The following is a 12528-nucleotide window of genomic DNA, read 5'->3' as shown; positions in this document are numbered from 1 at the left end:
TTTCTCAAGTGAGCATATATCTTACATAAAAAACAGACATTGTATTCATCTTCTACCGAATAAAGGTCACGTGTGACTGCGGTTTTACATACAGACTCTGTATGAGGCATGCAATGTATTTAACAATTACCTTTTACGAATAATGTTGACTCTAAAGCTGTAAAGTGATATTCGAAATTTACACATTGCTCTAACTAGTCCTTATCTCTGCGTTCAATTATACATAATTCGGATTGCAGAAGAGATTTTACATTAGCACAATGCATTAAAAATGTAGACGACATGTGATACCATGTTTGGAATTAAATACCTCTTAGGCGTCTTCTAAACGCAGACAGAAACATGATATGATCACCAACATTTGGTATACCCACACATACGCAAGTCCGCTCTATCAAATAACATTGGTCTCACATACGATGCCCAATTGACTCCACCATTCTCATCTAAAACTTTAATCATGACATTTCTTTTGGAATAGGTATCGACTTACATTCGTTCGCAAAAGCTTAATCCAAAACTTAATTACTCCTGCGTATTTCTCAACATACAATGGCGTCCAGTTTCACCCTGAATAGCTTTGTTTGCTGCAGATTAACCCACACCAAGAAAACGTTTAAAATAGCTTCTTTGTATCTTTTCAATTGTGCCATGATATTTATATCCCATATTTCCGAGCCATACATCAATATTGGAGCTATTTTACAGCCTAATATGTTACAAGCAATTGAGAAATCTATGAAACTGTTATTACTGAACAAATGAAAAACTGGTTCTATTTCTTACGTGCTTGCATAGTAATAGTTTCACGTGCTTTCGGCCATATTAACCGTGAGGAAAACATAATTCCAAAATATTTATAGTAAGTTACCATCTTTATCTTCACATAATCCAGTGTCCATGATTCATACTGAGATATTATTCCTCCATGTCTAAACACAATAACATTTGTTTTATCAAGATTTACACACAATCCCCATTTCGAACAATATGTATTTAAAACATATAACAGTCCCCGCAAGCCATGAACAATATATAAGAAAAGCATAAAGTCGTCGGCAAATATGAGTAATAGCAGATCTTTAATATTTTGGTTAGCAAATACACCATGAGACCAAGCAGCATACATTTCAAACACAAGATCATTTGTAAAGAATATAAACAGGATAGGGCTGAAAACGCACCCTTGTCATACCCCACTAGAGGTGCTAAAGAGGAAGCTTCAGAGCAACCAACGCTTTACACCTGCTTTTACAGCCATACATACTTTTAAAAGATCACATTTTACCAAGGTAAAGTAAATATATTTTCCTGTTAGATAATCGGCCTTTCTAAAATAAGTGAATGCATAGTAAAATTTCCCGCTTATTTTGAACATGATGCTGAACGCAAAGATTATTAAAATATCTCTTGTGCAACTAAGTTCTGAGGAGGCTTTTTAATAGACGTGAAAACCTTCCCTGAGATGTTCAAAAGGGTAGTTGTTGGGATCCGTTTAATGATTTCTTGGCAAAATACCATCACGGTTTACCAAGGATTAGCTTGCGAATTTTTCATGTACTCTGCAAATATACTGAAGACCAGAATTACCGCTGACAACATTTGTGAGTCTACAGCCACGTAATTGGTGCTGACACACCAAGCGCCACTATCTCGGATTCGAACCCACATTCAACCTATAGTCGCGGCAGCACAGACCAGTGGGCAGCTGTGTCCTATTCCCCGTTTCTATAGCAACAGTTTCTTATAGACCCACACCTGCCGCGCTGATATATGTTCACTACTGACACCTGTAGCGCTGAACAATAATCACCACCTCCAATCTCTGTACATTTGTATGGATACCGTTGGGATCAATACCACAGCTTGTCATGAACATTAAATCCAGTATTTCCTGTATTATTCCGATTATATCCTGAGATTATTATTGTGGGCATACAGAACCAGTACATGCTATTATGAACAACAAAAGCTAGATAAGTACTGGGCATGATATGAAGGGTATATAGTATTTATTACATATCCGTGGATCATTTATAGATCAGTATCTATATAGAGGCTGTTGTATATTGAGAAATAACTCACGAGTAACCTTAAATACAGGTAATGACGGTTGCCAATCGAGTGAAATATTTTCACTTGTACATAAATGTCAGTTTTTAATACCAGAACGTAACCCAATTGTTTTGAACAGAGGTAAATTGCACGGTCGCAATCGGTCAGTGCCAGTGTACTGAATGACTCTTGGATCTGCTGATCGGTTCGAGTTTTCTTCACTGGAGGTTGGTTTCCGATGCTCATGCTTGTTGACAAAGTGCATTTGGTGAAACACATACGTTTACACAGATACTGGGCAGACAGCTTTGTTAAGTCACGATGGTTGGTTAATGCAACTAGCAGTATTCCAGCTAAATGGCGGCGGTTTGTAAATAATCGTGTCTGAACTAGACAATCCAGTGATCAACAGCATGAGCATCGATCTACGCGATTAGGATACGAGGACCAAGTCAGCGAGCCTGACCACCCAATCCCGTTAGTCGCCTCCAACGACAAGCATGGGTTACTGAAGACCAATTCTAACCCGGATCCTCAGGGTACGCACTGAATGACTCGGCGATCAGCTGATCGGTGCGAGTTGTCTTTACCGGAGGCTGGTCATCCGAGGCCATGCTTATTGATAAATGCATTTGGTGAAATGCATAGGTTTACATTGCCATGTTATTGCTGTGTGCCAGATACTGGACATATATCTTGGTTTACCCACGAAGTAGCTATGCCAAAGTGATATTTTCACTGCAGTGAACATTTTATGCCATTTATTTTCACTTTTTTCTTTCTCGGTAAGGAACTGTTCTGTTTTTCCCCGGTCACTTACTTCACTTATTACCCATGAGGGCGAAAATATCGGGGTCCATATTTTTCATACGATGCCCTAGGGCAAAACATCACTTTGTCATGGTGACGTAACGTCATGAATAATGCTATGATGTCACGTTTCTTCTGTGACGTTGCGTTCTACGGCGGGTAGCTAGCCTATGTTTGAAAGTAGATTTGGGTTTATTTTCCTCAATTTGACGACTTCGGTAATAAACAGAATATTATATGAGTGCCCATTTCATACTATATTTACGACACTCGACGCTCTCGCTCGGGAAATACCAACATTTAGGCACTCGTGTCGTAAACATAGTATGACATAGCACTCATATAATATCCTCTATATCTTAGTCGAGACTGGTATAACGAACTACGGTTATAACGAACTAAAACAAATTAGTTCGTTTTAACCGTAGTTCACTGTATACAATAAGAGTGAGTGAGTGACTTGGCAATATCACACATTGTACCTATGTGGGTATACAATTAGAAAACCTACAGTTTCGTCTACAGCAAGACACGGTTGTGGCTTCTTTCACCGACTCCAGGTGCTGGGTAATTCAAGAAAATGAAGATAAGCGACACATATCCGTAAAACCACCTGCGTCGACCGCATCAACAACGTACGTGGACGCGTTGCAGGTGCTGTCCCGATACAGGTGATACATACAGCTGATTACATTATGTACACTTACTGCCAATGTCACCACAACTTGGCGTGGAAAAATAGATCGTAGATAATATAGTGCACATATGTAGGCGATCAAATATACACAACAAATGTATGAACAGATGTGTACCCTGGGCAAGCGTAGATAAGGTTCTAGTCAACGAGAAGGCTTTATCAGTTTTCCGATGCGGTATGGCGAAAATGGGCTTAACTTTGAGTAGATTATCTAGCCTCGTGCGTGTGCGTGTGTGTGTGCGCGGGCGCATGTGTGTGATTGTCCTACACCAGTAGCATGCCACAAGTTTAACAGATACCCAACCCACACACAGTATGCCCTGACCCCGAGCCGACCTGTACTTGTAATATTCTTCTTTTGCCGAGCGCCAGGCAGGGTTATAAAAAGTACCATTACTTCTTTTGTAATGATGCGATCAGGAGTAATATCCGTTTAAAAATCACAATATGATGTGGTCACTCTCACGATAATCTGTGTATACACAGGTGACTTTCAACGCTAATATTTCGAATGAGAGATTGACTTGGGTTTTGCGTCGTTTTGGCAATATTCCAGCAATATTCCAGGGTGGAGGACACCAGAAAGGGCTTCACACATTGTACCCAAGTGGGGAATCGAACCCAGGACTTCGGCGTGACGAGCGAACGCTTTAACCACCAGGCTACCCCATCGCCCCTACATTAATAGCACAAGGAAATACGTGACGTGACGTGATACCCTTTAAATTGTGATGAGATTCTAAAAACCAGTCATTACTTGCTTCTACGCCGCTTGTTTTAAACTTCCACCAATATCACAAGAATTGGATTTCATACAATGTTCCATCTGGGGAATCGACACCAGGTGCCCTGTGTGACCACACACTAGTACACCACAGAAGCAAAAGAGGCACATAGAACGTAAACGGCTGTGAAACGCCTGTGAATAACCAGCCTCAGTTATCCAACACGCCCTATTCTGTTACATAGACTTACGGCAGTCGTAGCGCTACGATAGCTTTGTGAAACGGGGCCCTGAGCTGATTCTTTTGTTCGTTAAAGGCAAAACAGAGGTGAACATTATATGAATGGATCGCTGACACCAGGTGTTCGTGAAGAGAGTAAGCATGTGCTGTCCTACCGCCATCCGTAACACAGGTGATAAAAAGGTTGCTTTGTTGTCTGACAGTTGGATTCACACCATGAATGACCGCCTCCGTAGTGTAGTGGTTAGAGCGTCCGCCCGGAGAGCGGAAGGTCGCGGGTTCGATCCCCGACCGCGTCATAACCAACAGATGTTAAAAAAGGTACTGGCGCTCGGCATTAATGGGTACAACAAGGACTGGTCGGCTCGAGTCAGTATAATGTGTCTGAGTGGGGCATTCATGCTTAACTGCGGCATGGTATCTCATTGAGCTAGCACTATAAAACCAGCTTAAGTCTGGGCTAGTACGAGCAGCCACACATACACAAACACACGCATGCACGTCGTCATATGAGCGAAATATTCTCAAGCACGACGTTAAACCAAATTTCACCTCACCTCACACCATGAACGGCAGGGAGTGAGGAAACGAGATAATCAACTGATTGATGGAACAAAAAATCTAGTGACGTGATAATGCATTAATTGGGTTTGCTGAAGCTAAGGACACCTGGAAGAACATTAAAAACACTGAAACACGAAAACATACAAATGCATTTTAGCAAGATATTGCCATGGAAACGGTTTGTCGTTACGCACATATTTCTGTAGTCATGAAACTGATATAATGGTGGACTTCGATTCCCGGGACACGAGAACAATTGGGAAGACGATACGCGAACTGTAGGTTATTATCATTGTTTGGTCAGACAGATTACTCGTCTGAAACTGATCTATATATTCCACTTGTCATAGGGATCTGCCAGAAATTATCCACAGGGCCTGAGATGAAACTGTTTTCAACGATCATCACTGAGGTGAAATTGGGTTTAACGTCGGGCTTAAGATTATTTCGCTCATATGGCGACGTGCATGTGTGTGTATGTGTGGCTGCTCGTACAAGTCAAGACTTCAGCTGGTTTTATAGTGCTAGCTCAAAGAGATACCATGCCGCAGTGAAGCATGGATGCCCCACTCAGACACATTATACTGACTCCGCCAGTTCTTGTTGTACCCATTAATGCCGAGCGCCAGACAGGGACCAACAAGTACCATGTTTTAACATCTTTTTGTTATGACGCGGTCGAGGATCGAACCCGCGAGCTTCCGCTCCCCGGGCGGACGCTTTAACCACTACACCATGAAGGCGGTTCAATTCTCATTCAGAATAAACCCCATGAAGATCCGGGTTAGAATTGATCTTCAGTAACCAATGCTTGTGGAAGGAGGCGTCTAACGGAATCGGGTGGTCAGGCTTGCTGACTTAGTTGACACGTCATCGTATCCCAATTGCGTAGATCGATGCTCATGCTTTTGATCACTGGATTGTTTGGTACAGACTCGATTATTTAATGACCGCCGCTATATAGCTGCAATACTGCTTAGTGCGGCGTAAAACAAAACTCACTCAAGTAGCGATTCACGGGATCGGGGTCAGGCTCGCTGACATCGTTGACATGCCATCATATCCCAATGTTCCGGATGTCAGTGACTGGATTGTTTAGTAGAGATTTCAATCAATTACATGTTTGTAACATACAAAAAATGTATGCGCACACTAAGTAATTTTCTGAACATTTAAGAGACACCTGTCAAGAATACCGTTATATTTGTAGTATTTCGGACACCGTTTAGTCTCGTAATTGTTTGTAATTTGGGGGTCAAATGCTACTTTTAAGCATATATAGAGAATCTCACCCAAGTGTCTTTTGATATCAAATATATCACCACGAGTTGATAAAGTAACAAATATCCGAGGCTTGCCGAGGATATTTTCACTTTATCAACAAGTGTTGATATATTTGATATCAGAAGACACGAGGGTGAGATTCTATTTATCATCCGAAATCACTCTTCATTAGTTTTCAATGAAAAATGTACATCTCTGAACACAGTACTGCCATTAGATTTGCAGTGCAGCGATGTCATAGCATTGTGATGTGATCAAGTTCATGACATCAAAGCATTGTCAGGGCATTGTACAAAATCTACTGTCAAAACGATATCTCCTAGGAGATATCGTCTGGTCTCACACAAGCGATATCTCCTGTGGAACACAGTTTTGGATGATAAACGATTTTTACCATGCAGACATATATTGCTATATAAAATACATTTTCTTGCAAAACAATTCATTCTCTCGCTACAGAAAATCCGCATTTTCCAATTCCCCACATGGGTACAATGTGTGAAGCCCATTTCTGGTGTACCCCGCCGTGATATTTCTGAAATGTGAAAAAGGCAACGTAAAAGCTTACTCTCTTGCTCATATGAAACTCTGTTTGGAGCAATATTCATGTAAATGAGCCATTCTTCGTGACGTCACTGAGCAATTGTTTGTGACGTCACCAATCGATACCATTGTGCCATCGGATCAATATGGGTTCAGATCAACTTCAGATATGATTGTTTGGAAGAGTGAGTGATATGGGGTCAATTGTGTGTATTTGTTGTGTTTGTGTTCGTGTGTTTTTCGGTTTAACATGTTAGTAAGTAACACATAGAATAGCACACAGGAAACCACTAATTTTCCTTTTATCAAATTTGTACGAAATTTAAATCATCGGGTCTATTTTCTGTCTTGTAAGTGAGAGAATGTTTTGAGAGGCATTTAGAAGTTGGACGAACCTGAATACATGACATGTACTCTTGTCAGTGAGAGATTCTTGAGCCGATAACTGAAATTAATTATATACTCATGCCAATATTGGTTGTCAACCCCCCTCCCCACCCCAACCCCACACACACCTCACACCCCTACCCCACACCCCGTCTCCAATTAAAAAACTTGAAGGGGGTGACAACCATTGTTGGCATGAGTATAATTGTTTAACCAACCGAAATTTAACATCTAATATAATTAGGCTGACATTAAACTATGTATACATTTAATTAAATGGGTATAGATGGGCGTATGATGAGTGAATTGGGTTAAACGTGGTTTATAACTGTTCCAGTTGCTTGAGGGTGTGCCAGCTTGGTGTGGGATGGTGGTATTTGACCTTTATCACTCTGGTGAAATCCTCGACATCAGGTACGGTGATGTCAAACCTAGTTACACACTCAATCGGGGTGAACCCAAGGGCCACGCATATAGGCAGGCTGGGTCTCATTCAAGTTCCGCTTCACACACGCACGCACGCGCACAGAGAGAGAAACACGCACGCACACACAGATACGCGCGCGAGGACATACATACTTTAATGGAACATTTTATCCTTACCCCTCCAATAAAAATATTGATTTCTATCTGTACTATGTAAAATTTATCACTTTTTGACATTTTATACACTTTGGCAACGACACCTCATCAACATCCGTCGTGTCATTTTTCAATTTTGACATGACAACCCCTCAAAAAACCACCCATCCCTTTCTACCCCGAAAGACCAGTGACAGAATATATGTATAGAGTGACTGAATATAGGTATAGTATATACTTGAATATATTGAACTATGTCATTTTTTAATAACCTTGATGCATACATTAATTCCACCGGCCCGATACTTCGTATAACAAAATACCAATCCCCATGTTTGAAGACAGGCCACAACTAGGATGAGCAGCCATTATATTGAATGTTTAATTGACGATCGGCATGTTATATTGATAATCGACGTGACTGATTAAAACAAAGCATTGAATTGAAATGTTTATATTTAAACACTGCCACATCTTTCATCCAAGACTGGATTTTATCCAACACTGTATAATTATTACAACATGTAAATAATTCATTTTCAGTAAAACATTATAATCCCTCGTAACCCAGGAAAGAACGGTTGTTCGTAGTTGTCAAAATAATGTCATAATGGATACAGTGTGAGGATTTATCAACCTGACAAACCTAAAACCTACACATTCATTCACATGCGTCTGTTTGTATATACATATATAAACGAGACACAAATAAACATAATTTTCAAACAAACGCAGTTATCAAAACCTGAAATCTTACAAAACCGACTGTCGGATACCAAGGTCAAGGTCGTGAAAAGCGACAGGTGCGTTACTAACACATACATGTTCCTGAATGTATAAACACTCAATAAAATATCATAATGTTCATTTCGACAAGAACAGCATCAGATGTAATCACAATTTAGTCAAACCAGCAGTTATCCAGTCGACAGGTAACGAGTGAACACATTCACCGCGACCTATTTCCCAATGGCTTATCGACCGGAACTCGATCCGAAGCAGACGACACAACGCGAGCAGAAGATAATTCACCTACCTCGACAAGGTGAGATGATCCTAGTTTGGATTATCCGGAACGGGCTGCTAAGTATCCAACTCGGGGAGTAAGAAATGAGACAGGTTATTTAAATCGAGGACACAGGACGATCTTCGCTGATGTGTTTACATTGACCCGTTCATTGAAGCATTTGTTATGGTGTCGCTAGTGCGGGTATAATACCTCGTGACGTCATCTCCATGACAATTACAACAACAAACGGATCCCGCTTAACATTGTGAGTGGTGGACATGCGAGTGTGGCGACGTCGATGTCAGGGACACAATTAACTCAGTTGTTTATCTAGCTTTACATATAAATATTGCGTAATATTCATGCGAATTCACGTATATTTGTGGCTGATCGATAGTACTCTTAGAAATGTCAAAGTGTGAATATCGAATTTGTTAAACGGGTGACTGTCGTATTCACTCGCATCTAACTAGTTCTTTGATTGCTGGATGTACGAGTGTGTGTGTGTGTGTTGGGAGGGGGCAAGGGTAATGATACATGGCAAACAAGCAGTGTAATGACAAACTAGGTTTTAATTTAGTTCACGGATGCTTTTTTGCTAAGCATGTTCAGTGAAAAATGAATTAAGACGGTCTCGTTTACTGTCTGGCTCGTCTTTGGTGGAAGTTTCAGCTTTTGAAATTCACATGTTTTGGTAGTTGCTTGTTGTTTGTTCTTGTTTTGTTTTTTCTTTCCTTCCTTGCCTTCGTACATCTGTCCATCCACTCACCCATCCACCCACCGATTTATTTATTTACTTATTTATTTATTTATTCACCCATACATCCATCCATCCGTGCATCCACCCACCGATTTATTTATTTATTTATTTATTTATTTAAATATTTATTTATTTGTTTATTTATGTTATATCGGTATAGTAAGAAGCCAGTTACCGAGAAAACGGTACCTATGTCAGTTCAATACCTGAGTGTACAGCATATAACCTTGCGCAACTCCGTAGCTACCGCCTGTAGCTACCGCCTGTTTATATCGCTTGTAGTGGTATACCGAAAACGTATTTCAACATACAGCAATGCATCAACGCCGACCCAATTTCAAAGGGTACCTTGATATTAGTACTTCAAAATATTCGCTTCGCACATGTTCCTTTATGCGTTTAAGCTACTGGACTTTCAGCGAATGTCTCTGTCATTTGCTTGCCCCAAGAGCTGACTTAGTATTTTTAGGATGTCAATATGGCTTCCATGTTGTGAGCTATCCATTGATATGCTGCATGTAATATCGCCTATGATCCCAGTTTGAAGTATATCACTGACTCACCTTCCAATACTGTTTCTTGTCTGTTTCATATTCGGCCACCATCAAACATTTGTGTCTAATAGTGAGTGAGTTTAGTTTTACGCCGCTTTTAGCAATATTCCAGCAATATCATGGCGGAGGACACCAAAAATGGGCTTCACACTGTACCCATGTGGGGAATCGAACCTGGGTCTTCGTCGTGACGAGCGAACACTTTAACCACTGGGCTACCCCACAACCCCCACAACCCCTCTAATATATTTTCGCTCAGGCGTTCGATTATAACACTTTGAGTGACCTGAGGTAACCCTAATTCTGACAACCATGCTTGATTAGATTCAACCAAGTAGGGACGGTGGCGTAGTCTAGTGGTTAAAGCCTTCGCTCGTCACGCCGAAGACCTTGGTTCGATTCCCCACATGGATACATTGTGTGACGCCCATTTCTGGTGTCCTCCGCCGTGATATTGCTGGAATATTGCTAAAAGTGGCGTAAAACAAAACTCACTCACTCAACCAAGTAAACTGACGTTCAAAAAAAAGTACACACCCGGTGCTTTGGGATTATTTTCCAAAGCAAAATGTAAATATTTTGAAAGGTGTGACATACTTAGTCACAGCCATTCTTTACCGTGCAGCCAAACAACCACAAATACCGTGCCCAATGGCGGCTTTGCCAGCATTTCACGATGTTCCCCAAACGTAGACGATTCCGTCGTTGTTGACGTTTTGTGATACTCCCCGAAATTCTCGGTAAGCCCGGATGCTGACAGGCAGTCGTCTCGTCACTGTATTCCTGCTGCCGCGGTAACCAGCTGTACAAAGGAAGAGCTACAAGCAGATATCGTGTACAAAAGTGCGAGTATTTGGGAAAAGTGACGAGGTTTAATACCATGAGTAAATGTAAATAAATATGTTTGAATTGATAATATAAATAGCGATATATTTGGAAAATATACTATCCCAAAAAAGAAACGCATAGGCCAGAAACCTGTTGCGAAAATATTGTATTTTCAAACATGTATCACTCGTCCACAAATAGACTTTAGGAAATTAATTTTTGCATCAGTTTAGAAGATGATAATGTCTACACAACCAAGTGGATAATTTTAGATAACGGAGACGTTGAGCGCCATGGTGACGATGTAGAACAGGCCCGACGACGGATCTCCTGGCTCTCAGTCCAATCACTCTCAACCTGTTCCGTACAGTTTGACCGGATATCCTCCGGTCCAGGCACCCTGGCTGCTGTGATCTCATCCGTGGCAGTACGATCACGCAAATGTAGTACCCGGATGTACCGATTTTGGGCTACAGTGGTGACTCGGGGGCTGCCTGTACGGGGAGGGTCATTTGTTATGCCTGTTTGGTTGTAACGAGCTGTAAGCCGTAATATCGTGCCCAGGCTTACATTCAAACGCCTGGCAACAGAAGATTGGTAATTTCCAGCGTGCATTCTTCCAATGGCGTTGTTCCGTGTCGCAGCGTCAAGACGTGGCGTAGTGATTTGACCTTGAAATTCCTTCACAACGAATACCGATTTCCGAAATTAATCTGGGGTTTTATAGCCAGACAGTGCATGCTCTTTGCTGCACAATTTCAACTGGAAGGTGATGTTTGTTGCGTTGTGGCGATGCGTTTTTGATCCTTGTAAGAAATCTCATCAAAATCAACATTTTCAGGTAAAGTCGACTTTTTACTCGTGCATTTGTGTAAAATCATGTTATCAACACTTTTGTTACATATTTTGACGATTGTTTGAACACAATAGGTAATTAATAGAAATGCAAAACGCCTATGCGTTTCTTTTTGGGATAGTATATTATGTTAGCTTGGATTTCTTTTATATTAAGTGGGAGTGTGTCAGAAAGTGACGAGGTTTAATACAGTGACTAATTGTAAATATATATGTTGAGTTAATAAGAAATAGCGATATTTGGGACGCTACAAGACCAAGCTTAGGGGAAACCGGGATCAATTGTAACACTTTTGTAATTCGATACTAGTCGAACGCTCACAAAGTTACTATCTAGTACATTGGCATCTTGGCTTTAAACCCCAGTGTCATTTGAATCTCACTATCATGTCGTTACAAAGTTAATACGTTTCAAATGCAATGACTGCAAGTGTTACAATTGACCCCTAGCACGGGGCAATTGTAACAAAGATTCAAATGTAACAATCTGTTTATTTTCCAAATAAAATCAAAATAAAATGTGGAAAGATGTTATCTTGATCAGTTTAGGTGGAAATGGATTCACATTAAATCTTTGTCACCATCGACATTTAAAATGTTTTTGGTTTAAAATTCTTGTTTCGTATGCCATAATT

At 40.7% G+C, this 12528-nt stretch overlaps 1 protein-coding gene across 2 annotated transcripts in view; it reads right to left on the bottom strand.

Annotated features, from left to right (window-relative positions):
- Nucleotides 1-9172, bottom strand: part of LOC124259226 (putative mediator of RNA polymerase II transcription subunit 26) — a 74552-nt gene extending 65380 nt beyond the window's left edge. For both annotated transcript variants that reach the window (XM_046693336.1, XM_046693337.1), the window contains exon 1: nucleotides 8924-9172. The gene's annotated coding sequence lies outside the window, so the exon portion shown is untranslated. The remainder of the gene's footprint in view (nucleotides 1-8923) is intronic.
- Nucleotides 9173-12528: the final 3356 nt, after the last annotated feature.

This window comes from Haliotis rubra, unplaced genomic scaffold, assembly GCF_003918875.1.
Source record: "Haliotis rubra isolate DU_JTF1 unplaced genomic scaffold, ASM391887v1 Scf714, whole genome shotgun sequence".
In the NCBI taxonomy this organism is placed as follows: Eukaryota; Metazoa; Mollusca; class Gastropoda; order Lepetellida; family Haliotidae; genus Haliotis; species Haliotis rubra.
Note: the sequence above shows the minus strand (reverse complement) of the source record. Positions and strands in the feature narration are given on the sequence as shown.